At 46.2% G+C, this 26,422-nt stretch overlaps 1 protein-coding gene and 1 long non-coding RNA gene across 8 annotated transcripts in view; both read left to right on the top strand.

Annotated features, from left to right (window-relative positions):
- The window catches only part of TSC22D3 (TSC22 domain family member 3), a 63,231-nt gene that overhangs the window by 18,185 nt on the left and 18,624 nt on the right, over positions 1-26,422 (top strand). The gene's annotated exons all lie outside the window — the stretch shown is intronic.
- On the top strand, positions 664-26,422 carry LOC123651073. The gene is made up of 2 exons (XR_006739549.1): positions 664-724; positions 24,351-26,422. It is a non-coding gene; the product is annotated as an uncharacterized LOC123651073 (long non-coding RNA).

Below are 26,422 nucleotides of genomic sequence, written 5' to 3'. Positions count from 1 at the left end.
CCCCCAAGGGTAGAGTATGCATGGAGGAGCTACCAAAAACCAATCTGTTTGGTGAGTGTTGGTGTTTAATATTGTTGGTGTTTAACTGTATTCTGAATTATTCCAAGTTAGTTATCCCTCTCTGGTTTATATGGTGAGAGTCTATAAGGCATATCGATAGTAGGTGATACTTCACTAACCAGAAAGTTCCTTACTGGCCCAAGCATAAGAGCTCAGAGCTCCCTACATAGATCATCTCCAATGGCCTCTGCCAACCATGTACCCACCAGCATCTCCATTGTGATGGAGACTGCGGGGAGGAGAGTGAATAAAGAGGAACCACCCCCCACACACACACTTGTCCAGTGCCCTAGCACCCTTAGTTATACCACTGCACACTCTGCTCCCTACCAGCTAGCCCTCCTTCATTCTTGGCTCCGTTTGTTCTACAATTATTTCTTGCCAGTCAGTTCATCAATCATAGATTCTTTAGGTCAGTGGTGGGCAAACCGCGGCTCGTGAGCCACGTGTGGCTTTTTGGCCCCTTGAGTGTGGCTCTTCCACAAAATACTATGTGCGGGTGCACACGTACAGTGCAATTGAAACTTTGTGGCCCATGCACAGAAGTCGGTTTTCGGTCTGGGTGAGTCTATTTTGAAGAAGTGGTTCTAACACCGAGCCACACTCAAGGGGCCAAAGAGCCGCATGTGGCTCGTGAGCTGAGGTTTGCCGACGACTGCCCTAGGTTGAAAGGGATCTTAGAATTCCCACTGGGAATAAGGCTGTATTATATGGAATCCTTGTGGTCCTCTTTGGCTCTGTAGGGGCTGCAGAGGGAAGAAGAAGGGAGGACGGAAGGAGAGAGTTTAGAGGAGGAAAAGAGAAGTAGAAGAGAAGATTATGCCACTGCTCTCACCAAATAGAGGTTTACACCTCCAAACAAACAAGATCACAAATAAGAATCTACATGTGTCCTCTAAAGTTTGCAAGGTTTGTGTCAGCACCTGGCATGCTTTCCTCACCAGAAGGTTTTCAAGCCAGGCACCCTGAACTAGAAAGTGTCTCCCCGTGGGTGGAGGAAATTAGGGAGCTCTGGGAGTCCTGGGAACTGGGTTGATAGAGCTCTCAGCCTCAGCCCCACTTCCCTCAGAGCAGTTCTGCTCCTCTAAGGACTTTGTATCCAGAGGCCCTGAGAATGTCCAGGTTAAATTGGGGAGAGTGGAGGGAAAGATGGGGATGTTTAACAACAATTTTAAAAAGTTGCAAGTCACTAATGACCTTAATTCTCCAGAGAAAACAGGAATCTCTTGGAAAGCATCCCTGGGTGGGGGTGGGGATGGGGGGCGGATATATCCACTTGGCTTGAAGACATCTTACACTGAAGCTGGCTCCCTTGTTGGTCAGCTGATAGTCCTTGGGTTTAGCATTTATCGAACATACATCTTTCAATTCGGCAAAATGCTTTGCCTCCACCCTTGTGTTCTTGCTGTGGGCCTTCTTTGTCTCCTGACCACCCAGGAAACAGGCTCAGGGAGAGGTGGGGGTCACTGGCTTCCCAAGGAAGACCATTTTCCAGCTAGGGGGACCCATACGCTCCCGGCTTCCCCAGCCGCAAGTTGCTGGGACTTGTATGAGCTCTGAGCTACTGATGTGGGCTTGGGGCACTCCACCTGAAGCAACCCCTGGGGCCAAAGTGGAGGAAGTCCGTGCCACAGAGGGCACTGTCTGAGTTAAGTGAGGTCTAGTGTGGAATTTTCAGCAGGGGAAATAGCTCTAGGGAAGGAACACTTGACTTACAATAGAGGCCCTGTGTTCTTTACAAACTCCAGCCTTGGCTCGAGCTGGCACCTGAAAGGAGGAAAATAATAAGGGCCAGGGCCCTAGCCCTCAGAGGAAGGCGAGGGAGGCAGGCTCAGGATGGTATCCTGGCCATTCAGGCAGTCTAAAGCCCTGCTGGCTTTACATTGAAGAAAGAAATAAAGCTTTGCTTGTTGACTGTGGGGACCATCTGCATGCACTATACAGAGACCACTGTTTCCCCAATCCCGGTGAGCATTTGCTGGTGGTGTGCAAGATGATTTTGTGTGGTGGGTGGACCAACTTTGTTTTTCTATTTTTATAGCTATTTATTTATTTAACATGTATTGAGGAGTAATGTATCTAATATATACACCCTATGATTTAAAAAATATTTATAAGGTGGAGGCATTTTTAAGAAATGAATCTGCTTAAAGTTATTTTAAAGAAAATATGAAGTAAATAACCATACATAGTTAAATATGGCTAAAATCTTGACAGCGGTAGGCAAATCGCTGGATTTGGGGCTGTGTACCACCCTGTCAGCAGAGGTGCGAAAGAGAAGCCAAAGAGTCATAAAAACCATACAGTGTGGTTTGAGATTGTCTTGTCCATGTACACCTAGCTTGAAGGCTCCCTCTGACACCCTGCTATTTTTATATTCACTGTGTCCTGCTCTGGCCCATGACACTCAACACTCCAGATTAGCAGCAGGCCTTTTCTTTGCTCCAGACCACTGTCTCTATCACACACCGGCACACACAAAGAAGCAGCCACTGGAAGATTGTTGGGGTTGTCCTCATCAGTTTCTACAGATTTCTTTTCAGCATTGTTCATGGGCATATTCAACTCAAATGTAAGGAGGTATTTCCAGAAAACAAATCAAGGAGGTTGCAGTCTTTTTCTGAATGCACAAAGCCACAGTAAAAGGAAAGGAAATATGTCATTGCAGCAATTTTGCATTAACTTGGGTCAATTTCTAGACAGATTTGGACAAGATTTGGTGGGAAATTTGTATAAAATAAAACTGGACAAGAGGGTTCCTGCTTCTAATGGGAGTTTGTGATGAGTTCTTTGGTCCACTTTCTCCTTCCATTGCCCTGAGATAGGAACATGCTTATTAGTCCTGCTTCTTCCCAGGGCTCACCTTGCGGATTATAAGGGTGAGCCCTGAAAGGAAGCAGAAGTGATCAAGGTCTCCTGCCTTCCGGTTTGGTTGTTCCTTAGGAGCCTTGCATGACTTTCCTATGTTATCTGGTCCCTACAACTGTCTTTAGCAGAAGGATCCAGTGGAGACAGCTGAGCTTCAGATACCTCTAAGAAAGGAAATACCACAACATCCTTTGGTTGTATAGTCCAGTGTTTAACAACCTTTGCTCTCTGAGACTATTCTGTCCTCCATCCTTCTTGTACATCACTTACTAAGCTTAAATGATAGTTATTATGTCCCTTGTCAGCCCTCTCTCCAAAATTAGCTAAATGTATTTTTAAAAATAAAAAGATTTTGGACTATATTGTATTCTTCTCCATCCTTTAGACAGTTTTCAAATTCTCCATCAGAGATTTCATTCTGTCTTTGTAACAGCTGAGAGTATAGCAGGCACAACATTGCTTTTAGCCAACCACCCCAATCTCTCCTCTGACTAGTAACACACATTTTCAAGATGGCAGGTTAAGAAAGGAGCAAAATTACTGAACCTCAGAGGACTCAATCACCTGTCCTAATCCCCTGAGCTAGCTGTCTCACAGGAGACTAGAACAGTGTAGTGTTTCATTGGTGGCCAATGGCCATGAAATAGAGAAGGAAGATGACCTCATAGCTCTTACATGCCTTTTTCCTATTTAGAGCACCCAGGATCATGCTTGTTTCTTAATGATACCAAATTGTGTGCTAAAGTTTTGTTGCAGCCTCTGTTTTTAGCCACCCTACCCACCCACACAGCCCATTCTTGTATCTAGGTAGAATCACATTTTGATTATTCCTATATTCATTATTCACTTTGTGGGTTTTTCATAGCAGTCAATAAATCCCAGGTTCCCCTTCTTTCTAGCTAGTCTCTGGGTACTCAAGCATGCAGGGTCACTTTGACAACAGTCCAAATCAAGCATAAAGAAAGAAGTTTCTTGCAAAATAAATTATTCACTCACACACAAATCCCAATACAATAATAGTTGAATTTCACATGGCTGGGATAACATCAGACATGTTGCATGGATAATCCAAAATAGAAGATAATATGAAAAAATCATGTATAGCTCTTTGAAATTGCACTATGGTTCTAATATTTAAGTATTTTTTTAATACTTCTTAATTTGGGCTGATTTGAAAATGGGCTTGCATCCCTCATGTATACAGAAACTAGGAGAAAAACTGGATGCAAGGAGAAGCTAAGCTGAGGCCAAGCATTGACAGAGACATTTCACAAGTGGAAAAACCATCCAGAAATACCTGGGAGTTTGTTTTCAGATATACAGAAGTTTTTTCTGTATGTCTATGAAGTGTATCACATGCTTGTTTATGCCATGGATTTGTCCAGGAAGGTCTAAGGGGCCTGTCCACCAGTACCTACTTTGACTTGCAAAGACACAGGGCCAGGTAGTTGACAGTGAATCATAGTTTCCTTCTTCACCATCATAGCTTGGTGGTTATGTCACTGGCCTGATCTGGTCATCTGACCTATGCAAGTCTAAAGGAGGTGCTGCAATTCATTTAAGGAAAATCACGTCTGAGACAGTAAGGGGCACGGCAGTCTCTTCAGCCAAGGATTTATGTATCTGTCACTGGAGGGAAATGTGAGCTGAGAAATGACTCCCAGAAGTGCTAGAATTGGAACAGGCAGCCCTGCCACCTTTCACAGTCAGTAGTGTATTCACTGGAATCTATGCTACCTCGGGAGGCCAGCATCCTGGCCCTTCCTCGAGTCCATTATCCTTCTTCACTCCCTTCCTTCCTCACCGGCTCCTTTCTGGCTCAGTGAACACTTAAGAAAACAGAGCAGACCTGGCCAGATGCACCCTGCCAGGGACCAAGCTGTAGATGAAGGAAGGAGGGCAGAGGTTTGCTTTTTGCTTGGCAGAGGCCAAGGGGACTGGTCCCAGACTCTTGAGCTAGCCACAGCAGCTTGCAGCTGATGCCTTGCCTCCACTGTGGTGCTGGGGCAGCCTGGGTGGATGGGGTTCCTCCAGTGCCTGCAGCCAACAAAGGCCAGGGAACTCACTCAGTCAGGCTCTATCTAGACTTCAGTGTTGCTATCTTTGTGAATTGATTTTTGCATTTTTGCCTGCCGTGCATATTTTGGCTCTGGGCCCTCTGCTGAGTCTGGGACTGTATTTGCTCCATATCCTTTCCCCTGCTGTGAGGCCTCCAGACCCACTCCCTTGGCAACTTCATTAGGCTTTCGTGATGGTGGTGTCTCTGGGGACTCTAAGCTGGGCAGCAGTACTCCATATTCAGGGCTCTAGTTGTCCAGATGGCTTCAAATCTCCATCAGTGAAAAGGGACTCCAGCTGCAAAATCTAACCTAGCTGGCTTTGGGAACACCCACTCCACTCAGGTCTGTTCCTGGCATCAGTGGAGACACAGTCCTCACCTCCAGATGCAGTTCTTTGTACATTCCTTTCCTATTGTTTCTTTCTAGGCAGGGGCTTAGCCAAGGGAGAAAATTCCACCCCAACCCCCCATGACAAAGAACTAAGGACTGATTTTGCGCTCTTCTTCTCAGGAAGCAAAGAATGAGCCATGCTGGGCTTTGCAGCCCATTAGGGAAGGTGAATGGCACCCTCACTCCAGACCTCATCCCTCTTCAACCTGCACTAAGGGGACCATCTTGGTCCTTGCACTGAGTGGGAGAAGAAAATGAATTCTGAGGAAATGGCCTGTCTATAGAGAGATGGGATATCCCTTGTTGTGAACCTACTTGCCAAATCTAAAGCATTGTCAATTGGAGGAAGCAAGGTCATCTCTCACAAACTGGTGAAATAGTGAGGATTTGTTTTTGACACTCTTCTCCCCTATTCTACCTTCTAGTACAAGCTCCCTCAAACTATCCCCAGCTGCTCAGGGGAGCTTGTACTACAAGGTGATAGGTCATGTTCCAGAACTTTCCTGATCTCCTGGAACCTTAATCATCTCCCAGGGGGAAGTTTGCTTTCTGCCACTGCTAATGTGATAGAATTAATCCAGCTAAGGTATAAACACCTGGTAGTAACTGAATGTCCTGCCCCTCCCAAGTCACAATTCTAAGTAAAGGGATAAACAAAGTGAGAACTACAGGCTCAGCTGTGTGCTATGGAGTTGACCTTTTTGGCAAGGTTCCTCTGACCTTTAGCCCCTCAAATCATACGAAGCAGGCAACCACCCTCTCCATATATGTGTAACCCCATCCTGAGGGATGTTGTTGACTTTAGCAAAGGGTGTCCTAGATGTCCAGGCACAAGGGGGTGGATGTCATGGTGGAGGTTCCAGCCTTAGCCTGCAAAGCAGGTAGCTGAAGTTGGTCTAGGCCTCTGTGTCTCTGTGCCCTCCCCCCGGCCACCCCCCCCCCCCCAGCCAGGCAAGCACTTTGGAAGATGTAGGGGGAAACTGGAAATTCCCCTTCTTATGTACCTGACTCAGTTAACTTCTAAAAACATCTGAGAAAGCAAGAATGAGGGAATTACTTGTAATAGCAAAACCATTTTCCCGTAAAGGAAGGAGCTCTTACCACTTACAAAACAAGGGTTACCGTCCTTCCAAAGGGTCTCTTGCAAAGCTATTTTTGGCTCATCTGCTCATCTTTCCTCCTTGAATTCTGTTCCTCTCCAGGCCCCTCAGGAGCCCCCCTTCCACCTCCTTCCCTATGTCTGTGCTCACAGGCTTATGCAGGGGAAGTAACCCCTAGCCAAGTAATTCTCTCATCCAGCACATTTTCCGAGATGGTCCCACTGTTCCCTTTCAGAAGAGCAGGGACAAAGACTGTCTGAGCCCATGTAATGACCACTTCCCCTCCGCCCAAGCACGCCGGAATTTCAAATGCTCTTGTTTCCTTCTAGCACAAATGGCTTTTGCTGCTGATCCTCTGCTCTGGGTTACCCATTTCCTGCTCAGCCCTGGCACAGCAAATGTGTCTCTGTAGCAGCTACCTCAGGGTAATTTGAGAAGGAGCTCAGGGCCACCACATGTGGAAAAGGAATCAGGGGAAGACACATGTGGAATAAGAATCTCCTAGAGAAAGATGCTGTGCTTTTTGCAAATGGCCTGAATAATATAGAATTACCAGGACCGGATGTTTCTAGGATGCCAACATCATTTACTCCTAGGTGGTGGTGGTGGTTGTTGTTGTTGTTATATCCTTCCTATTGCAGCAATTCTAATGAAATCCCTGACACTGTTCCATCTGCCTTAGGGAGTCACAACCACCAATGTCCTGCCTGTGAAAGTCTTGGACGCGCATACCCCTACCCAACCTGGAACATTAAGCTTGTACCTGTAGTATCTGATCAGTTTCTGCCTAGTCAGTCAGCAGTACCCTGTGGCTGAGCCTGTTTGGGGGCGGAGGGGAGGGATGTTGTTGACTTTAGCAAGTGCTCCAGGAGGGAGCTGTTCTCCGTTTCCCCACCCCTAACTGCCCAACTCTCTCTCTCCTTGTTTAAGTCTCTAGCTTCTAGGCACCAATCATGGCCCCGTCTATACCCACTACGTGAAACACAGGGTTTGCTGTTGTGCTCAACCGGCACTTCCATCTCTCCTCCCATCTGCTCAAACGCTGGGCTGGTGGTAGATTTATATCTGCCTGACCACTGAGATCAAGTAAAGCTCCTTGACCAATTCCTTTTGGTCTTTTCTCCATGACCATGTGAGGGATGCTCATTCATGATGGAAGGAGTTGCTTCTGCAGATTCACCCTGAGGAACAACTCCCTTCTCCTCAAAGCTGAGAAAGCAGGGGCACTGCTCACATTGATTTGGTCTGGAACTTTGTTTTATGCATTTCTAGATCCACATTTTTCATAGGCTTTCCAGTACTGATTGACAAAGCTGAAACCCCATCCTAGGGTAACCCAAAAATATAAGCCTGGGACCCTAGATAAAGCTGTGGAGTAGACAAAAGATGTCGCATCTAACCATGTCTGCCTTTCTATAGCATTCTCTCATCTTCTCTTTCTCTGTGCCCTGTACCCCCATCCATCTAATGCCCACGTTGTGGCTGCCTCCTAGATGCCTGGAATACCAGTGCCAAGCAAGAGCTCCTGCTCTACACACGATTTTTTTTTTTCAGTGTACTCCTTTGGAATCTTAGGGATTAACCAAACTAATCTCAAGGGCAAGTGGAGGGCCCAGCCAGCGGGGCTCCATGCCCCTTACCCCAACTTTAGAGTAGCTTTGCTTCATCTGTTTCATAAATTGGATTCACCATGTGAGACAGTTTGAAAGAAAGGGTCCACTTTTATTTTAATCACTACTCTAGGCCTTTCTCTCTCCATACTTAAATTGGCCTACTCCTTTCTTGTCCTCTTTCCTCTTTCCTCTGCTAAGGGACAGTGTGGATAACACTAATCAAATAACCATCTCAACTGACTCTTGAGACCATTTACTTGCTTTCTACTATAAAACTGTTCTCGTTTGTGTTCTCTCTCTCTCTCTCTCTCTCTCTCTCTCTCTCTCTCTCTCTCTCTCTCTCTCTCTCTCTCTCTCTCTCCCTCTCTCTCTCTCTCCCTCTCTCCTTCCCTCCCTCCCTCCCTCCCTCCCTCCCTCCCTCCCTCCCTCCCTCACTCACTCCCTTTCTGTGTGTGTGTGTTAGCTGGCTAGAGGCTGGCTGGCAATGCCAGTGACTTCGCTTGGGGAAGATTGGGAGAACAGGCAAGTTGGCACTGTACTCCTCACATCACGTGGCTGCTTCCTCACCTATCATTAATAATAATACCTTGAATTTGCATAGCACTTGACAATTCCCAAAACACTTTCACAGACTTGTATCTTTTTTGATCCTTTGGAAAGCCTGTGAAGGCCTCCAGGGTTGGGACTGTTATTTACATTTTACAGACTCAGGAGACTCTTGAGACCATTTACTTACTGGCTTCTCTGTAGAGCCTGCTAAAAAGAAACTAATCAGTTTGAGCTGAAGAGTGGTTAAAAAACAAAACAAAACACAAGAGTTGGATGGAACAAGGGCTATAAAAGCAGTGACAGGGGAAGGAGATGAAGCAAAAGGGAACAACAGATCCACAGTGCCACCTGATCCACCAGCCTGGTTTGTGAAACTCTTCAGAAGTAGTATGAACTTTGGGAAGGGCTGACCCAAGGAGGCAGAAAGATTTTCCATTATCCATGATGGTCATTGCTTGAGCTCCTGAGCTAGCCACTGCCCCCACCTTTTCTCACCTCCATTTTATAAACCTGACCTAGTCACACAGCTCTCTTGAGGCTCACGAAGCAGAATTTAAGTCCTAGAACTAGAAAGGCCCTCAGAGAGCTGCATAACCATTTTATAAAAGGAAACAGATGCCTAAAGACAGAAAACAATCTTGCCCAAAGTTACACAGAGAAACTGAGGCAGAGGTGGGTTGATACCCAGATCTCTCGACTTGTAGTCCAGAGTGCTTTCTGCTATAACACCTCTCTCTCTCTCTCTCTCTCTCTCTCTGTGTGTGTGTGTGTGTGTGTGTGTGTGTGTGTGTGTGTGTAGGGGAGTGTGTATAAGATGTGAAGAAGGGCTGTGTGTAGTGTCCAAATGCCTGTCTGGTGAACTCCTGTGGCCTGGACTTTGTATCCATGTGCAATGTCTGAGCTTAAAGTCATTTATGGGGCCTGGGGTATGATAGGGTGTGAGAAAGACAGGGTTCAGGGTTTCTCTCCCAAGGGGATTCACCCACATAAACTGCTCCAGGTAATTAAGATCCCAGGAGAATTGGCAGCTGCTTGCTGAACAAATTAGACTCTGCCTTTATGGGCATGTTCTTTGCTGGAGATCAGAGGGCCCTCCCTGATGTTTGGTTCATTAGTCATTGTTCCCTGTCAGAGCAAGCACTCAGAAAATTGGATGTCTGGCAACAGCCTGTATTCAGAAATTTAATAGCAGCAACAGCAAGAGCCATGTCTAGGACAGTGTTTTGTGCACAGTAGGTGTTTGGAAAAATGCTTGTTAGCTAACTAATGAACTAAGTAAAGAAAGCCTTTAGTTCTCCACACTATTCAGAATGAAACATTGTCAATAACAGATCTTATTGCTTTTCACCAAGATACATTTGAACTTTTTAATGTGCAGGCTGGCAGGGGTTGGGTAAAAATTCATTGGACCCTAGATTTCCTATGCTGATGACACTGTAGAGATCAGTGCCTGCCACTTGGATCTTAGATTTAATGGACTCACTGCTCCCTCTCTAAGCTTGCCATGACTTCCTTTTAGTTAAATCTAAAAGCCTTTTCCCAATTTTAGTCTTCTTTGGCCAACGCAGAGTCAGCCCAACAGCAGGGAACAAGATGAGGTTCCAGGACATATGTGGTGATGGGGGAAGGGAGGAGACACCAAGAGGACATTTAGGTCTGGTAGACTTTAAAATTAACCTGTCCTTCTTCACCATCTTGCCACAGGCCAAGCCTGCTAGGTAAATTTGGGTAGACACTTTAGTATTGTTCTTAAATGTCAGGGAAAGTACTTGTTTTTGTTTTGTTATTTTGTTTCTTATACTAAATGTTCTTAGTTCAAAATACCCAAGATTCCTTGCAAAGGTCAGTTAGCATAGCAGGACTAAGAGAGTCTTAGCAGCTTTTGGCAGTCACTAAAGGTTACCACTGGTGTCTTGTCTATAGGCCAAGGGAGTGAGCTCTGTGAGGGATTTCAAATGTCCTTCATGAACTTTTCCACTATGCTAAGAACCATTAGAAAAAAGTACGTCTCTTATTCACTTAGCTATCCAGTCTCTCTTTTAAATCGTGCCCACCAAGGAAGAAACACTAGAATTTGTTGAGCACAGATTCCTTTTGCCTTTGTTGGGAAGAAGTATGTACTGTACATGACTGTGTCTAGCTGTGTACATTGTCAGGACTTGAGTGTGTGGAGGGGCTTTGGGTTGCAATGTGGATGCACATAAACATGTTTAAATCATGTATAAAATATATGGCAAAATGTATGGTAAATATATGTATTTATATGTGGGGGAGAGTGATACCTGTGTTTGTGAAGGGCTAACTGGAAAGATGACACCTGGGAAGGTTGGTGGTCTTGTGTGTGAGAGACATATTGTAGAACTCCATCTAAGTCTATTCCTGTATTTTTGACCTGAGAATCAGTGAGAAAGGTATATATGAATCAGGTATGTGAACATGTGAGCACGTCATTTTGTGTGTGTGTGTGTGTGTGTGTGTGTGTGTGTGTGTGTGTGTTGAGGGTTTGTTTGGTGTATATGTATGTACAATCTTCAAGCCTTAGGCTTGCCTGGCCACATTCCTTTTTCTACACTCCCAGACCTCCTTAAGTCCTCTGTCCCTGCTTTCTTGTACTTAAGAAAATATTTTCTAGCATGTACCCCCCCTTCCTCTGTTTCATGATCTCTATCATCGCCCACCCTGCTGTCCCTTCTCCCAGGCCACCTCCAGTCTCTAGCAACAAAATGAGGGTGACTCCACCATTGAGAAGAACAATACTAAGTGATTGGGAAACAATCTCTGAGCCAGTGAAATGTCTGCCTAAAGATTATTCTTGGAGCAATGGGAATCCTGTGGGTCACCCTTGGACAGATTAACATCATTAAGAAATGTAATATAGATATTCAATCCTAGAATTTTGGTGAGTTAATTAAAGCCTTGTTTTTAGTTCTATTGAGAAGGAAAAATCATTTATTATCTTTAGTCTGACCTTGTCCCTTCAAGAGAACTCTTATTCTGTGAAAATAAGGGCTGAGGTAAGGTAGGCAATTCACACATGCTTGTGAAATCTAAGTAGATTATCTCACCAGTGGCTATAACTGTAATAAACAAAAGTGACCTCGTTTAAACAAACAGATGTTTGGAGCTAACAAAGTGAAAACACAACCTTAATGACTTAGTTAATAGTAAGTAGTTCACTCTTTAGAGATAATAGCTAAATTCTCAGTCTCAGTAATAACATAGGTCTCCAGGTTACCTTTGTATTCTTCCTGTTAGTAATGAAAGATTTCTAACTACTAGGTCTGTAAGGCCACTTGTAAAACAGGAGAGGAGGACAACCTAAAGACAGTTCTGATTGGAATATGTGTGTCCACCATCAAAACCAGTCCTCTTATATCTTCCACTAGGTAAGCTCATAAACAATGGGTATATTTAATACCCATTAATGAATAAACATGATCTCTAATTTCAAATAACATCTTATCAATAACTCACTCTGGATCTGATGGAGATACGCAGCTAAATTCAAGGAGACTGCCACTTCTCAAACAAACCTAGAAAGCAGCCAAACACCCTGTTGCCAAAGAGATGGGTGAAACAGAGTAGAGGATGCTGGGAAATGGAATGTTCTGCTCCCTGGTTTAACTGCCACTTGGTGTAAGGCACTCCACCCTTGTCCCAACTGCTTATTTGTTATTTCATCAAGATGTGACAGGGAGGGGGTGGTTAAATCAACTGACATGCTGGCTTTGGGTTGCCCTCTCTTCAAGAATAGCTCTTTCTTTGCTGCAACAGATACATCCAGCTGCAGATTTCAGTCATCACTAGATACACTTGCAGATGAATTCAGAAATTATACTGGCTTCTCCAATTGTTGTTTCTGAGTTGAACAAGCACTATTGAGACTATCTTCTTGGCCACACCACTGTCCTGAGTGCCACAGGAGAAGTGAAGAGGGGAGAAAAAAACACTAAAAGCCTGCTTTCCACCCTTCAGAAGTTTTGTGTCAAGTTAGGAATATAGAATACATGCATAGAAATCGCTCAAGAATGATTATAAAGATTTATGTCCACAGATGCAAAATAACACATACCAAAATGTCCTATAAAATAATGGGCTCTGTAAAATGATATGTGAAATGAAATGGCAATTGTCACTCTCTGGAATTTTCATGTTCTTGATAGAACAAGGGGAATAGAAGTGGTTGGAGCAGGCTCCCAAGCATGTGTTTCAGTATTGGAAGTAGTGGGAATGATTGTCTTCCATGCTGAACTCTATTTTAATAGAGCTTCTCTCACATATCCAGGTTACCCTGTCTCAGAAAACTGCATGAGACACTCTGGCCATAGTGAAGGCGTGGTGGCTTGACCATATCAGAGATGGCAGGGTCAACTCAGCTTCATACCCAGCTCATAGCTTGATCACAGGCCCAGTTGATTTAATTTTGACCTGAGCATACCAGGGTCAGCCTTGTGAACCTTCCCATCTGTCTACAGTCTGGCCTCGGAGCTTGCTCAAGGTTAAGAAAACTATCCATGGCTTATCACCTTTTCAAACCTGGTAGGCACTCACATCAATTCATTTCCTCTTCCTGTTCACAACTGGAGTATTATATCTGGGCTAGAAAGGAGCAAGGTGGTTTCTGAAACCAAAAGGAGTACAATGGCTACATACCTGGGTTTGCTCTCCACATTCCCCACTCCCTTACCAGTGGAGAAACTAGGGCTGAGTTTATACACCCTTTCAAAGCTTGAGTCCTCAATATGAAGAATACTCTATAAAAGGTAAAGACCGGGAAGAGCAAAGGTCCCCAGCCCAATTCAGGCTTGACTTTGAGCCACAGGTGTGATGCCCAACTGGTACAGTAATGTCAACAGGTATATCTATTGACAGGTGAAATGGATCTAAAATTCTTACAGCCCACACACCTCTTGTGGTCATCCTCAGCTCAGCTTATCAGACTACACTGCCCACTTCAACTTGGAGCTGGGTCTACAGCTTCTGGGTCCCCAAATCCCTGCTTGGGCCTCAGGTTGGTATATATTCTTCCATCCATGGCCAGGACCCAGAAATCTTTGGGTCTCAGTTTCCCCATATATAAGATGAAATGGTTGGACTAGATGATTCCTGAAGTGTCTTCTGGCTCTGTCATCCTGGAGTCTAAGTGTCCTCTCAGTCCTCCCTTTTTTCTTGAGTAAATGCTTTTAAGACAGGGGAAGGGGGGGGGAGATGGCGGGGAGGCGGGGGGGGGGGGTGGGGGGTGGAACAAAAGGCTTTCAGTTTGGAAGTTGATCCAAAGTTCCCAGGCTGTGTTTGTTTTTGTGTTGCATTTGTTTCTTTCCAACTGCTTTTTCCTATTACTAAGGGTCAGTGGTCACTCTGGTTTGGGCTGTGAATATGGCAGGGTGGTAGATCAGTGGTTCATGGCCATCCTGAGCTGTTCCAGACAGTATAGCCACCTCCCCCTCAGGCTTCAGAGGAAGTTCGTCACTCTTGCTGGAGCCACTGTCTCCTGCCTGACTGGGCAGGGACCCTCCCCTCAGTGGCAGTCTGGTGAACCGACCCTTGGAGGGCTGATCTGAAACCCCCATCTGCTAGGTGCCTTAGGGTTGGTTGGAGTGAGAGTGGGCACTGTGCATGGGGCTCCTTAGGGGGAACTTCTGGGAATGGCGTGAAGAGCCTGAGACTGCCTCTGGGATGGATCAAGTTCCCCTCAGGAATCTGGGAAACTAGGACTGATGGAGGCCCTTGGGGGCTGGTCAAACTGTGTGCCTAGGGGCGGTTTGCTATTAGGCTGTAATTGAGCCTGGGGGAAGTGAGGGGGAGGAGACTCTGTGACACATCATGCTCTGGTTCCTCCAAGAAACCTTGGAGGCCTTCAAGCTAGGCTTTTCATTTCACCAGGGAAGGAGGAAGCACTCTTCCACAAGACTGGGAGTTGGAGGGAGGGCTTGTTGTTCTGTGTGATCATGTGATCCTGGGACTACCCCTATTTCCTAGTCCTTCCCAGGGAAACAGTGAGCTGGAAGAAGCCTAGGCAGGGAGAAGAGTGATGACGTGCTACACAGAAGGCAGTGTCAGCCACAACAAACAAGAACAACCTCTCAGACAAACACACTTCTCTCTCTCTCTCTCTCTCTCTCTCTCTCTCTCTCTCTCTCTCTCTCTCACACACACACACACACACACACACACACACACTCATATGTGCTGAGACCTCACTGCTCAAGATGCTCAAGGGCGGCTCTGTGGCACTGAATTTCTGTGACAACACCCCAGTGGCCCAGCCCATATCACCTGTTGATACAGCTTAACTTTACCCAAGTGTGGGGGAGGAATAAGGTTCCTTGGAAGGGGAGGGGCATTTTCTAAAGCTTAAAAAAAAAGGAAAGAAAGAAAGAAAACAAAGCAAGGCTGAAGTCCTCCCACAGGCAGGCTCGTGCTCCGGGTGTGCTTTCGCAGGCCAGAAACTACAGAACTGGGAGTACTGCCAAGTGCTTTATCAAAGGAAACAGCCCGCCCAACAGCTGGAGATGGGCTCCTGCCAGCTGTGTGTGCCTCTCTGTCTCTCCTTCTCTTTTTCTCTCCCCTCCCTTCTGCTATCTCCATGTATCCATCTCCTGCAGTCTTGCACTTTGCATTGGGAGAGCCCACAGACGGACTTCCTTGGAGCAGAGAGAATACCCTTGACGCTGAGGAACCAAACAGATCTCAGCCTCAGCTAGAGTAGGGGAGGCTGTCTTTGTGAAGGGATGTGCTGTCCAGACTCAGGTCTCCTGGCATTGGGCAAGGGGCTGCTGGATGGCAGCTTCTGCTGCAGCTGCAGCCTTGGGGAGACACTTGAGTAGTCCCTCTGTCGCCTTCTTTATTGCCCGTGGTGGGAGGCGGTGCCTGGCTGAGCTGTGTGTCTTGGCGGCAACAGGGTGTTTTCCAGCAACCTCAGCAACTTTGTCGTCCAAATTCATTAATTAGTTAATTACTTGGACTCATTTCTCTAAGTCTTGGGCTTCCAGGGGAGGAAGGAGATGATGTACAGGTGGGAGAGAGCTCTGAATAAGGGGGTTCTCCCTTTTCTGGGGGTGAGGGCCCAGTGCCAGATGGTAAGGAGAGAAATAAGGCGGTAATATCCTATGGCTTCACCCTTCTCTCAGCTCTCACCCATTTTCAGACTCCTGATTTGCCGTCAAAGTGGCCAACACAGCCCTAAAAGGCAGCTTCAAGCTGCGTTTATAGAAGCAACCCAATGAAGACTGGTGGGAGCAGGGCTGTCTAGCTCTGTGAGTGGAACTAAAAGCAGCATCCCTGACCCTGAAGAGGCCCAGGGGCTTTCTCTTATTCCCCAACTGTGCACAGCCTGCACCCCTTGTCCCAGTGGACACCTGGGGATGGCTCAAGGCAAATCTAACATTTCCCCTTCCAGCCTGGCCACATCTCAAGGGCAGGATTCCTATTGGGTTTTTCTCTATACCTCAAAGCCTTCCATGTGCTGGGTCTTAACTAATGTCTGGTGACCTGGACTCTGAGGAAACCACTTTAAAGCTTGGGTCTTATCAAGTGGGAGGCAGCAACTTGGTCTATGTATATTCCCTAAGGATGCCATGTTAGGCTTATTACTTCTTTACCAGTGAGCAGGTGCCATGCTGAAGGCTATGAGGGGAGTGATTACTAACAGGAGTGAGGCCACAACTTAGGTAATCTCGTCTTCTGGCACCTGGTGGGCATCCTGCTGTGCATCGTTCCTCTTGCACAACCTCTCCCACCATTGTGGTTCTCACAAGGCCAAGCTCTTGAATCTTCTCTGTCTTACCCCCTCTCCCTTCCTTTCTTCCCTGAAGCTTTTTGTATAGATGGTCACATTATATGCTTAGTCACATGAGCACTGTAGGACAGTAAACACATTGGGGAAGTTTAATTGAGATAATATATACAGTATACCATATATATTATGTTTTGAACTATGCTTGGTGCAAAGTAGGCACTCAATGAATTTACACTGCTGATGTTCAATACTGATGCAGTGTATGTGTGTGTGTGTGTGTGTGTGTGTGTGTGTGTGTGAAGATGGCTATCACATGCAGCTGGGCTGACAGGACTGACTGCATGCTAAATCATAGACAAATTAGAGACCCTGACTAGGATACTCAGAAGAAACTTCAGTAGTTCTGATTGCCAGCCCTGATAGCCACAGTCTTGGGTGGAACAGGTATGGAAGTCAAGAGCCTGAAGCAGAGTTCAATTCTTTATTTCTAATTCACTCCCTTCTAAGTAACAGACCATAAGACTGTTACTTGGGCCATAGGGCTGACTAGACTAGTCCCTATGCATGGATGGGGACAAAGTCTTCTGGGAAACTCTACCTTCCCTACAATTTCTCTGAACTCTGTCTTCCTGGCTTCCTTCATTTGGGATCATTTTGTTTCACCTAAGCTCTAACACACATGCCTTTGTCACATTTTCCCCAGAATGTTGTTAACCCTGACTATATCTGAAAGGACCAGCCCCAAACTCGAAAGGACCATATTTATAATGGCCTGTTGATTACCATATTCCTGAGTGTGTGTCTGTGTGTCTAGAGCCTACAGCTTTGGGGTACCAATTCCTCTGCATGTTTAAGCCTTGTGACAGTGATATCTCTCACTCTTAGTCCAAATACCAACTGCTTGACCATCCCTCAGCAGCAGCCTCTGAGAGCTGGGCAGTCAAAAGGACGCTGATGTGTACATGTACATAATTTGTGATATAAGACTTCACAAATGGAGGTTTGTGGGGCATTTCCCTTCCAGTTTCCTCATGGGGGCACTTCCGATAGTTGGCACCAGTAGCATGTCAGCTGCAGAGAGCAAATGGTGTGAGAGAAGAGATTCCAGGTCTTCTTTGGCTACGGTTGATTCCTTATTTCCTCTCCTTTCCCACTTTGGGAGCATTTGTTGCTGTCTGGAGGGCCAGGCAGTGCCAAGACCACAATAAACAGCTTGTCCAGTACACACAAGCTCTTTGGACCCTGAAATGTCAGCTAGCCAACTGGCTCACAGCTAGACCCTGCTGTGTGCCTTTTGCATCCGGCCCTGACAATGCCACTCAACACTTGTAGAACCATATGTCATAGCAACAAGCCTGGGAGTAGGAGCTCCACAGTGACCTGGACTTAGTTCTGGGATGCCAAGCTTAGGGGCTTCACTTAGAGCCCCTGGCAAAAAAAATGCCTTAGGGACCCAGTCCCACAGCTCTCAGACCAACAAAGTGGCCTGCCCTACCCCTTGCCCACCCAGGCCAGACAGCTAGATTTCCTATGCCCCATATAGTTGAACTACCAACTGGTGTTGGACAGAAACATCTTGCCCAGTGAAAGATAATGGGGTGCAGGGTATATGCCTCCAGAGGGTACAGACAGAGCACAAAGGGCAAGAGAAGAGGGGGAGAGGTGGTGGGGTTTGATGACAAGAATGCCAGGCCAGGATCCAGGAAACCTGGGCTCCACTCCCAGGCCCTGCCACCAACTCCCTTAGCGTCCTTGAGCAAGATCACCCAGAGGGCAGGGTTGGGGGAGCAGGCATAGTGCCAAGACCTTGCCTAGGAAAAGAATAGCTGCAAAATCTAGTTCATGCCTTCAGGAGGTGGGAATGTAGTGTTTAACCACAAACACTATCTACTGAAGAGCTACCTTGTTGCTTTTAAATACCTGTTGTGAGGGCTGAGGGCAGCGTTCACAGTTGTACCTTAACTGGGGAAGGCCCTGTGATCCCTGCGATGGTCTTCACTTCAGCCTCTTATGGCCACCCAGGACAACTTCTCTGGGGTGTGACGTTTGTCTCTATTCATAAAAGCTTGTATGGAGGAAGCATCTCTCAGCTCACCATCATGGGCACCCATACCTCAGTATCCCTAATGTTCAGACACACACACCAAAGCCCTCACTTCCTCTCAGGACCTGCCTTCATGTCTCATCCCCAAGTGTCTTCTCTCTGGTAGCAACAAGTCAGCTGTTTCTGCCCTACATGTTCGATGAGAACTCATAAGGTTCAACAGTCTTCAGTAGCACAAAACACAGTTGATAGAAGCTACCAGTGTCTGACATAGAGTAGCTGCTCAATAGTTATTTGTTCAAATAAATCCAGGCTGGAATAAATTCATAATACTTGCATATAAAAGACTGCATTTAATGATAGAAACATTAGCATCTACAGTAGGGCCAGTTCAGGGGCAGAAGGAAGGAGCCTGTTTGTGACTCTGCAAAAAACAGCATGGGAGCCGAAACCAGTTTGGCTCAGTGGATAGAGCGTCGGTCTGCGGACTGAAGGGTTCGATTCCGGTCAGGGGCATGTACATTGGTTGCGGGCATATCCCCGGTAGGGGGTGTGCAGGAGGCAGCTGGTCGATGTTTCTCTCTTATCGACGTTTCTAGCTCTCTCTCTCTCCCTTCCTTTCTGTAAAAAATCAATAAAATACATTAAAAAAAAAAAACAGCATGGGAGCCACCACCCTCTGTATGCATGGATGGAAGATAGGATACACCCACTGAGGGTTGGGGAAGGATGTCTGGGAAAAGGGCCAATCTACACTTCAGTCTGAGGCCTCAGACGCTTCCCAGCACAGGAAGGCCCCATGGTGGAGTGTAATTGGCTTTCTAGTTATCTATTAGGTACTGAAGGCCCTGTGGCAAAGTTAGGGTAGGGCTGAACTTCCAGAATCTCTACTGGAGTTTTGGGTCACTTCTGGTTATTCCCAACCAGGTGCCAGTTGAGAGAGAGGGCCTTGAATCTGATTAGCTTTGCCTGAGGGAGCCAGGAGGGCCTTCCTAAATCACGCATATCTCAATGTTCCCTCTCTCCCCCTTTGGTTCAGGGGCTTTGGGAGCCATGGTCTAGCTTTTGCAGTGTCACTTGCCAGATTCCCGTGCTGTCTATGCTTTCACATCAGGGTGGGTGACAAAGAGTGGCCCAGAAGGAAAAAACAAACAGAGGAAAGGTCTTTGGGTCTGTTGACGTTATAAATGCTATTGATTTTACACGATTTTTCCATTGGGAGGACAGTGAGCTGACCTGGTTTTACAGCTGGCTCGGGCTTTGATGCCACTGATTAGGCCATGAACTGAGAATCCAAGAAGCTATGGATTTATCTCAATACATACTTGATAGTCACCACTCTCAGCAAAGCCAGACAGGGGCCGCCCAGGGTACAACATGGGAGGATGTAGATGGTACAGGCCTCTGTTCTTTCCACATTTTCCTAGGGATACTGTATGACCCCTTCATACAGTAAAAAAAAAAAAGTTACATAGAGTAAGTAAGCCCCCACTTACTCTCAGATCTCACTGGACCTGGATGGTGCTGGAGGAGGTGGGGGTTGGGGGCTTTTCAAGCAAGAAGGACTCTAGACACCAAGCTCAGACAGGAAGAAGATGGTTGAAAGAGCATTGAACTGTGACTTGGTGACTTGGACTTGTATCCCAGCTGGGCCACTAATTAGATGTCTGATTTCAAGCAAATGACTTCCTTCTTCTTGTCTCAGTTTCTCATCTGTTAAGTGATCTGTGGAACTAAATGATCCCTGTGGTCCCTTCCAGCAGATTTGTAAAAAATGCAGAAGTTAGGAAGGTGGAGAAGGATATAAAGAATAGAGGAAAGCGTAAGAATGTAACATTCCAGTTCAGTGCAGAAGTGGGAAAATGGGAGAAAAAGGGGTGTGCTGCATCGTGGTGGAGTAGAAGTGGCCCAGATGCCTAGATCCTGTTCCCAATTCTCCCATTAATGAACTATCTGACCTTAGGCAGGTCATTTCCCCTTTTTGTACCTCATTCAGGTGGGAAGAATGAGTTAGCTTCTTGCCCCACCTATACCCCAGATTATTTTCTTGTTGGGAAGCCTAGGTACGCACACACATGGGAGTAGATTTCAGTGCTCAGAGGTGTGACACCAACAGTAGGTGCATTTGAAGAAGGAGCAGGTGATGGTGGCTGCTAGGTAAGACCTTACCTAAAGGTCAAGGGAGGATAGTAAAGAGGAGCAGCAGCCCCAGAATTAGACATACCTGGATGAAATTATTAGCTCTGGCCCTGCCTGATTATGTAACCCAGGGCCAGTCATTTGCTCTATCCAACTTATAGTTTCCTTACTCACAAAAGTAGAGAATTGAACTAGTTGATCCTCAAGGTTCCTACCATCTCCATGATTATGTGTGAAAGGAAATGCAACAAAAAGAGGCCAAAAGATGCCAAGTAGGCCAAAGGGAAGAATTTTGTGTTCAAGGAGGAAGCCAGCCAGTGTGGATCAGACAAGTTTGCCAGGAGAAAAGAAGGGTGGTGTTCCCAGAGTAACAGTGGGCTAGGGGCGGGAGGCGCAGTAGTGGTGAAGGAGATGAAGGAGAAGGGGAAAGAAAAGACAAGATCGTTTCAGAGAATTGATTCAAAGGGACACAAAAGCAGGTTTGATGTGAGAGAACTTGGTTGGAGGGCCTTCTGATAGGAACCGCTGCCTCTTCAGTGGGTCTCAGACAAGATGCTGAGAGTGGTAGTGAGTGCTACAGCAGCCTCACCAAAAGCTAAGCCGGGAGTGGAGGGTGGGAAGCTGGAACACTTTTCAATTGGCAGGAATTCCACAGAGGAGAGGGTGGTCAGGAGCCCATTCTTAAGTATTTGATACTCTTGGATTTTATACATCATTGATCCCTCCCCATACGCTGAGATTGAGTCTGGGAAGATGTGGAAACTGAGGCCCTAAGAGAGGTGATTCAACCTGCCTGGAGTCACATAACAATTTCGTGGCAGGACCAGGAGCAAGAGTTGGTCTCTCTCCTGATTCAGAGCCCAGTTCTTTTGGTTACCGCTTCCCCCTCCATTGTATGCTCTTAAGCAAATCCTTGGTTGGAATTGTTTGCTTCTTAAGGAAAAAAATGGAGTGAAGAGAAATCAATTCCAAGTAACTGAGGGTCTCAGGGTCTTGAGAGGCTGAACCGTGCTAAAAGGTGCTGTGAGCCATTTGGCCACAGAGCCCATGTTTGGGGAGGGAGCGGTGAGGAGTGGGTAGGGTGAAGAGTGTGGGTTCTGGAGTCAACTTATCCTCCAATTTCAGCTCCAGCTGTGTGACCCTGGGTTGGTCACCAAATCCCTGAGCTTCTATTGCCTCATCTGTCATCTTTAAAAAAAAAAGTTACATAGAGTTGTGAGAAATAAATGAAATAATGCATGAAAAGTTCTTGGCCCAGTACCTGGTGCATAATAAACTTTCAAAAAGTAGTAGCTGTGATCATTACCATTACCTTTAATGGTTTAACAAACCTGAGATTTTGTGATCTTTCTTACCAACCTCCCATCCCCACCAAATACCTACATTCTGCACCAGGAACTTCCTTCTTTCCTTACTTGCCTCATAATCCTGCCACCACTTCAGTTGCTGAGCCTTGGGTCTCTGAGACCACCTTTGTCACCTCCATTATGGGATCAACTTTCTCAGGTGGCTTCTCCAAAGAGTCCCACTTCCTCTTAACCTGCCTGCTGACATAGGGCCCCAGCAACGGGCAGAGGGAGGGAGATGGATACCAGAGGCCAACAAAATGAGGCCATGCATTGCTGCCCTATCACCAGTCCCCTGGCAAGGCCTAGCAAGGTCACCTTTTGCCTCTAATCTACTTTAGGGAGAGGGGATTGAAATGAAGCCCCAAGGGAGCTCAGATGAGAGCAAGGGCTTTGCCCCCACAAATTAAGAGAAAGCTTCCCTGGAGTATTTGCCAGATCAAAAGACATTACAGCTAAAAGGACTGCCGTGACCTAGTATAGGAACAGATCTATTAGATTCATGCTGCCCCATGGTAGGTGTCATTTTCAAGCCCCTAGATAAAGCTCAGGGGCCCCTAATTTTGGTGAGGGAAACCTAGGTTTCCTCAGTGAAAATATTCCTAGTTATAGACCTTCGGAAGGAGCTGATTGCTTATGCTGGGAAATTCAGTGTCCCAAACTGATCTCAGCCTCATTCCTGGGGGTAAGGTGGGGTCATCAGAGAAATTTGGAGGCACTAGGCCAGAGAGGCCCAAAATAACCTTCTAGCATTCAGGTCCTGGAAATGAAAGAGCCCATCCATTCTCTGGGTTGAGAGGTGAATGAGATGAGTGGGAAGAGCAGGTAGGTGAACCTGGTGAATCTAGAGGTGGAACAGGCAACTGCCTATCTGGCAGGATTTCACAGGCCCCAAAGCAATCACCATCCCCAAATTTCTCCCAGCATAAGTAACGAAAGAATGATGTGTTTCTTTTAAAAAATATTTTTATTTATTTATTTATTTATTTATTTATTTATTTATTTATTTAAATTTCTTTATTAAGGTATTACATGTGTCGTTATTCCCCCATTACCCCCCAAACCCCCCACTCATGCCCTTACTCCCTGTTATCTGTCCATTGATTAGGCTTATATGCATGCATACAAGTCCTTCGGTTGATCTCTCCCCCTTACCCCCACCCTCCCCTACCTTCCCTTAGGTTTGACGTTCTGATTGATGTTTCTCTGTCTCTGGATCTATTCTTGTTCATCAGTTTCTGTTGTTCATTATTATCCATAAATGAGTGAGATCATGTGATATTTATCTTTCTCTGCCTGGCTTATTTCACTTAGCATAATGCTCTCCAGCTCTATCCATGCTACTGCAAATGTTAAGAACTCCTTTTTTACTGCAGTGTAGTATTCCATTGTGTAGATGTACCACAGTTTTTTCATCCACTCGTCTGCTGGTGGGCACTTAGGCTGTTTCCAAATCTTAGCTATGGTGAATTGTGCTGCTATGAACATAAGGATGCATGTATACTTTCTGATTGGTGTTTCTGTTTTCTTGGGATATATTCCTAGAAGTGGGATCACTGGGTCAAATAGGAGGTCCATTTTTAGTTTTTTGAGGAAACTCCATACTGTTCTCCACAGTAGCTGCACCAGTGTGCATTCCCACCAGCAGTGCATGAGGGTTCCTTTTTCTCCACATCCTCACCTTCACCATGTGTTTCTTGAGCACATGCTGGCTGTTCCACATTGTGTTCAGCTTCTGTAGCAAATAATCAATTTCAGTCATTACCACCCTTTCACCACCCCAGAGTCCTTCCTCTTAAAAGCTTCCATGGTTAGTGGCTAAGGTCAGGGCTGGTAAATCAGGGTCATTTGGCACACCAATGGCCCTGGAGAGAGAGTGTATGTGGCAAAAGGCTCTTGGGTGGTGAAGGAAGGCCTGAGTGTGATAGGATGGGTGAAAGGGATAGGGTGGGAGATGTTCTTTAAGCAGGTGAAGATACATAGGAGACCAAATCTGGCTAAGGGCCAAACCTTGGAGAAGACACAGAGGATGAGAAAAAGGAAAAAGGCAGGCCAAAGGTACATTGGCAATTTTTTTTGTAAAGAGGACTCTTCTGTGTAACCTGAATGAGTCCTTCAAGCACAGCAGGGTGAGGAACATAATAATTCCTGGTATTTGTCCCAGACCTTGCCACTTAGAGATATCTCTCTCTTTCTCTCTCTCTCTCTCTCTCTCACACACACACACACACACACACACACACACACACACACAATGTCTTAATTTTCGCAACAGTTCTGTCAAGGTGGATAGGGCATGTGGTAATCACTCCCATTTGACAAATGAAAAACTGAGACTCAGAGAGATTGACTTGCGTAAGGTCACACAGACACTTTTATGATAGAGATGGAACCAGAACTTGGTCTCTCAACTCTCAGGGCAATGAGACCAGAATTGGCCTAGGGGACAATCCAGAGTGTGGATATAACCAACTCCATAGTGTTTTCTCAGGAATTCTGGGAAGGACCCCTGCCCCAGATATATATCAATCTCTCTTCTCTGATCACTAATACCTGAAATTGCAGTCTTAGAAATTAATTCTTTTGGATAGGAACTGTGGCCACTGTTAAGATGTGGAGGGAAAAGTGGCGACACAGGAGAATATCTCACCACCTGGGAGTGTACCTAGGAGAGGACCTGGCTGAAATGGGATGGAAGCAGTGCTGGCAAACTTTCCCCTTTTGCGTAAGAAGGGGAGATGTTGCATCAGAGTGAATGCTGGTGACACTGAGAAGCAGGGGGAGGGGCCAATCTGGCCTGAGGCAGGCCTAGGAGTGCTCTAATGGGTGACTGCACCAGGAGTCCTTGGAGGAAGGCTGGGGGAGGACTTCCATGTAGTGTGTGGGGGAGGGCGGCTGTGGCTGGTAGACAAGGAAGCAGGTTGGCTTAAGAAGCTGGAATTGTGCAGGGGTGGGCGGGGGTGTGGGAGCTATTCAGGGAGTTGGTCTGGAGCCAGGGGCCAGTCCCAAGGGGGTGAGCTGAGGCTTGAGAGTTCTGGGCCCGATTCCAGCCCCTGACCTTGAGTTACCATGCAACTCGGCACTTTTCCTATATCAGCCAGACACCCATCAGGTCTCTTATCTCGGCTTCCCCGTTTTATAAAAAAACTGTGTAAAAATTACTCTCTGGATTCCTCCTGATGGACCTGCTGTCTTACAGGCCTTACCACCCCCCATACAGCATCATTCAAGCCTCTTTGGCCTGGTAGAAACTCTTGCCTGCTGCCTTTAATCCCAGAGGCTGTCCCTCCACAGTGCAGGCTGCCCTGCATGCGATGGTCCTGAGGGTAAGGGCCTAAAGGTCTCACTAAGCTCAAAGGCACAGCTGTAAATAGGTGAAACTGAGAATATCAAGGGTGGGATTGTTAGGACTAGCAGTAACCTTAGAAACCACTTTTGCTATTCATTCATTCATTCATTCATTCATTCATTCATTCAATTATTACATTTGTTGATATTCCAAGGTTGTACTAAGTAGCCAGGGGCAAAATCAAGCCAGAACCCAGGTCTCCTGACTATTATTCTAATACTCTTTCCACCACCTTCTGGAAAGCATACAGCTCAAGTATAAGGGCATAGTATTTATTCTCTATGTAGAGTCAGACTTTACTATAGTCAGAGTAGCATCTGGCCTAATTGGCAAGATTTGAAGATCGCTGATAAACAATCTCCCACCTCAGCTTGTTCCCTTCCCACAACTCATACCTAAAATTATACCACCGAATGTAATCTTTGGATTAAAACTCCTGTGATTTGACAGCAAAACCTGTTAAGCCATTACCCGCCATTTACACAAAAACATTTCTTTGATTTGTCCATTAGGCCAGGTACGGTTGTCTTGGGGGAGGTACACTGTGAGTCACCTCAAAGGAGGTATGGCTAGGAAGGTCAGGGAGCCCTCCAGATAGTGAGGGGTCCATGTTACTCCAGGCAGCAAGAGGGCAGAGGTTCCCTGAGGGGACAGGCAGGAGGAAGGTTCCTGAAAAGGAAGCAGGAAGGTTTTGAAGACAGACTCCTACTTCACAGTGTAGTCTTCTGGCCAGCCCTGCACCTACACAGTGATGCTCAGTGACATTTTGTTTCAAAATATGTGTTTACATTTGGTATTTCCTTATGCTGATTATACTGAGTCTTTTGTCTCTTCCACAGCCTGGTGACTGAGTAGTTTGTACTTAGATTTCTGAGGGCCTTCACCGAGTCTGGTCAAATAGTTGTCTTTAAATAGTCTGCCAGTCCCTGAATTGAAATGCAGTTCTGTCCCATCTTGGCATGCTAGAAGGGGCTCCCTTCAGGAAATTGCAATGGAAATCATTTAGTCAATGGAAAGAATAGCCCCTACTGCAGAGCTTCCCTGCCTGACCCTGATAAGGGCCTCTTTCCAATTCCCCTGTAGATATGACAAAGGGAGCTCAGTGGGAAGAGATATTCATTCCTAGAACACAGCCCTACCTGGAAATCTCAAAACCAAATGAAATG

This window comes from Pipistrellus kuhlii, unplaced genomic scaffold (assembly GCF_014108245.1).
Source record: "Pipistrellus kuhlii isolate mPipKuh1 unplaced genomic scaffold, mPipKuh1.p scaffold_m20_p_33, whole genome shotgun sequence".
Lineage (NCBI taxonomy): Eukaryota > Metazoa > Chordata > Mammalia > Chiroptera > Vespertilionidae > Pipistrellus > Pipistrellus kuhlii.
The sequence above is the reverse complement of the archived record's forward strand: the minus strand, read 5'-3'. Positions and strand labels throughout refer to the sequence as shown.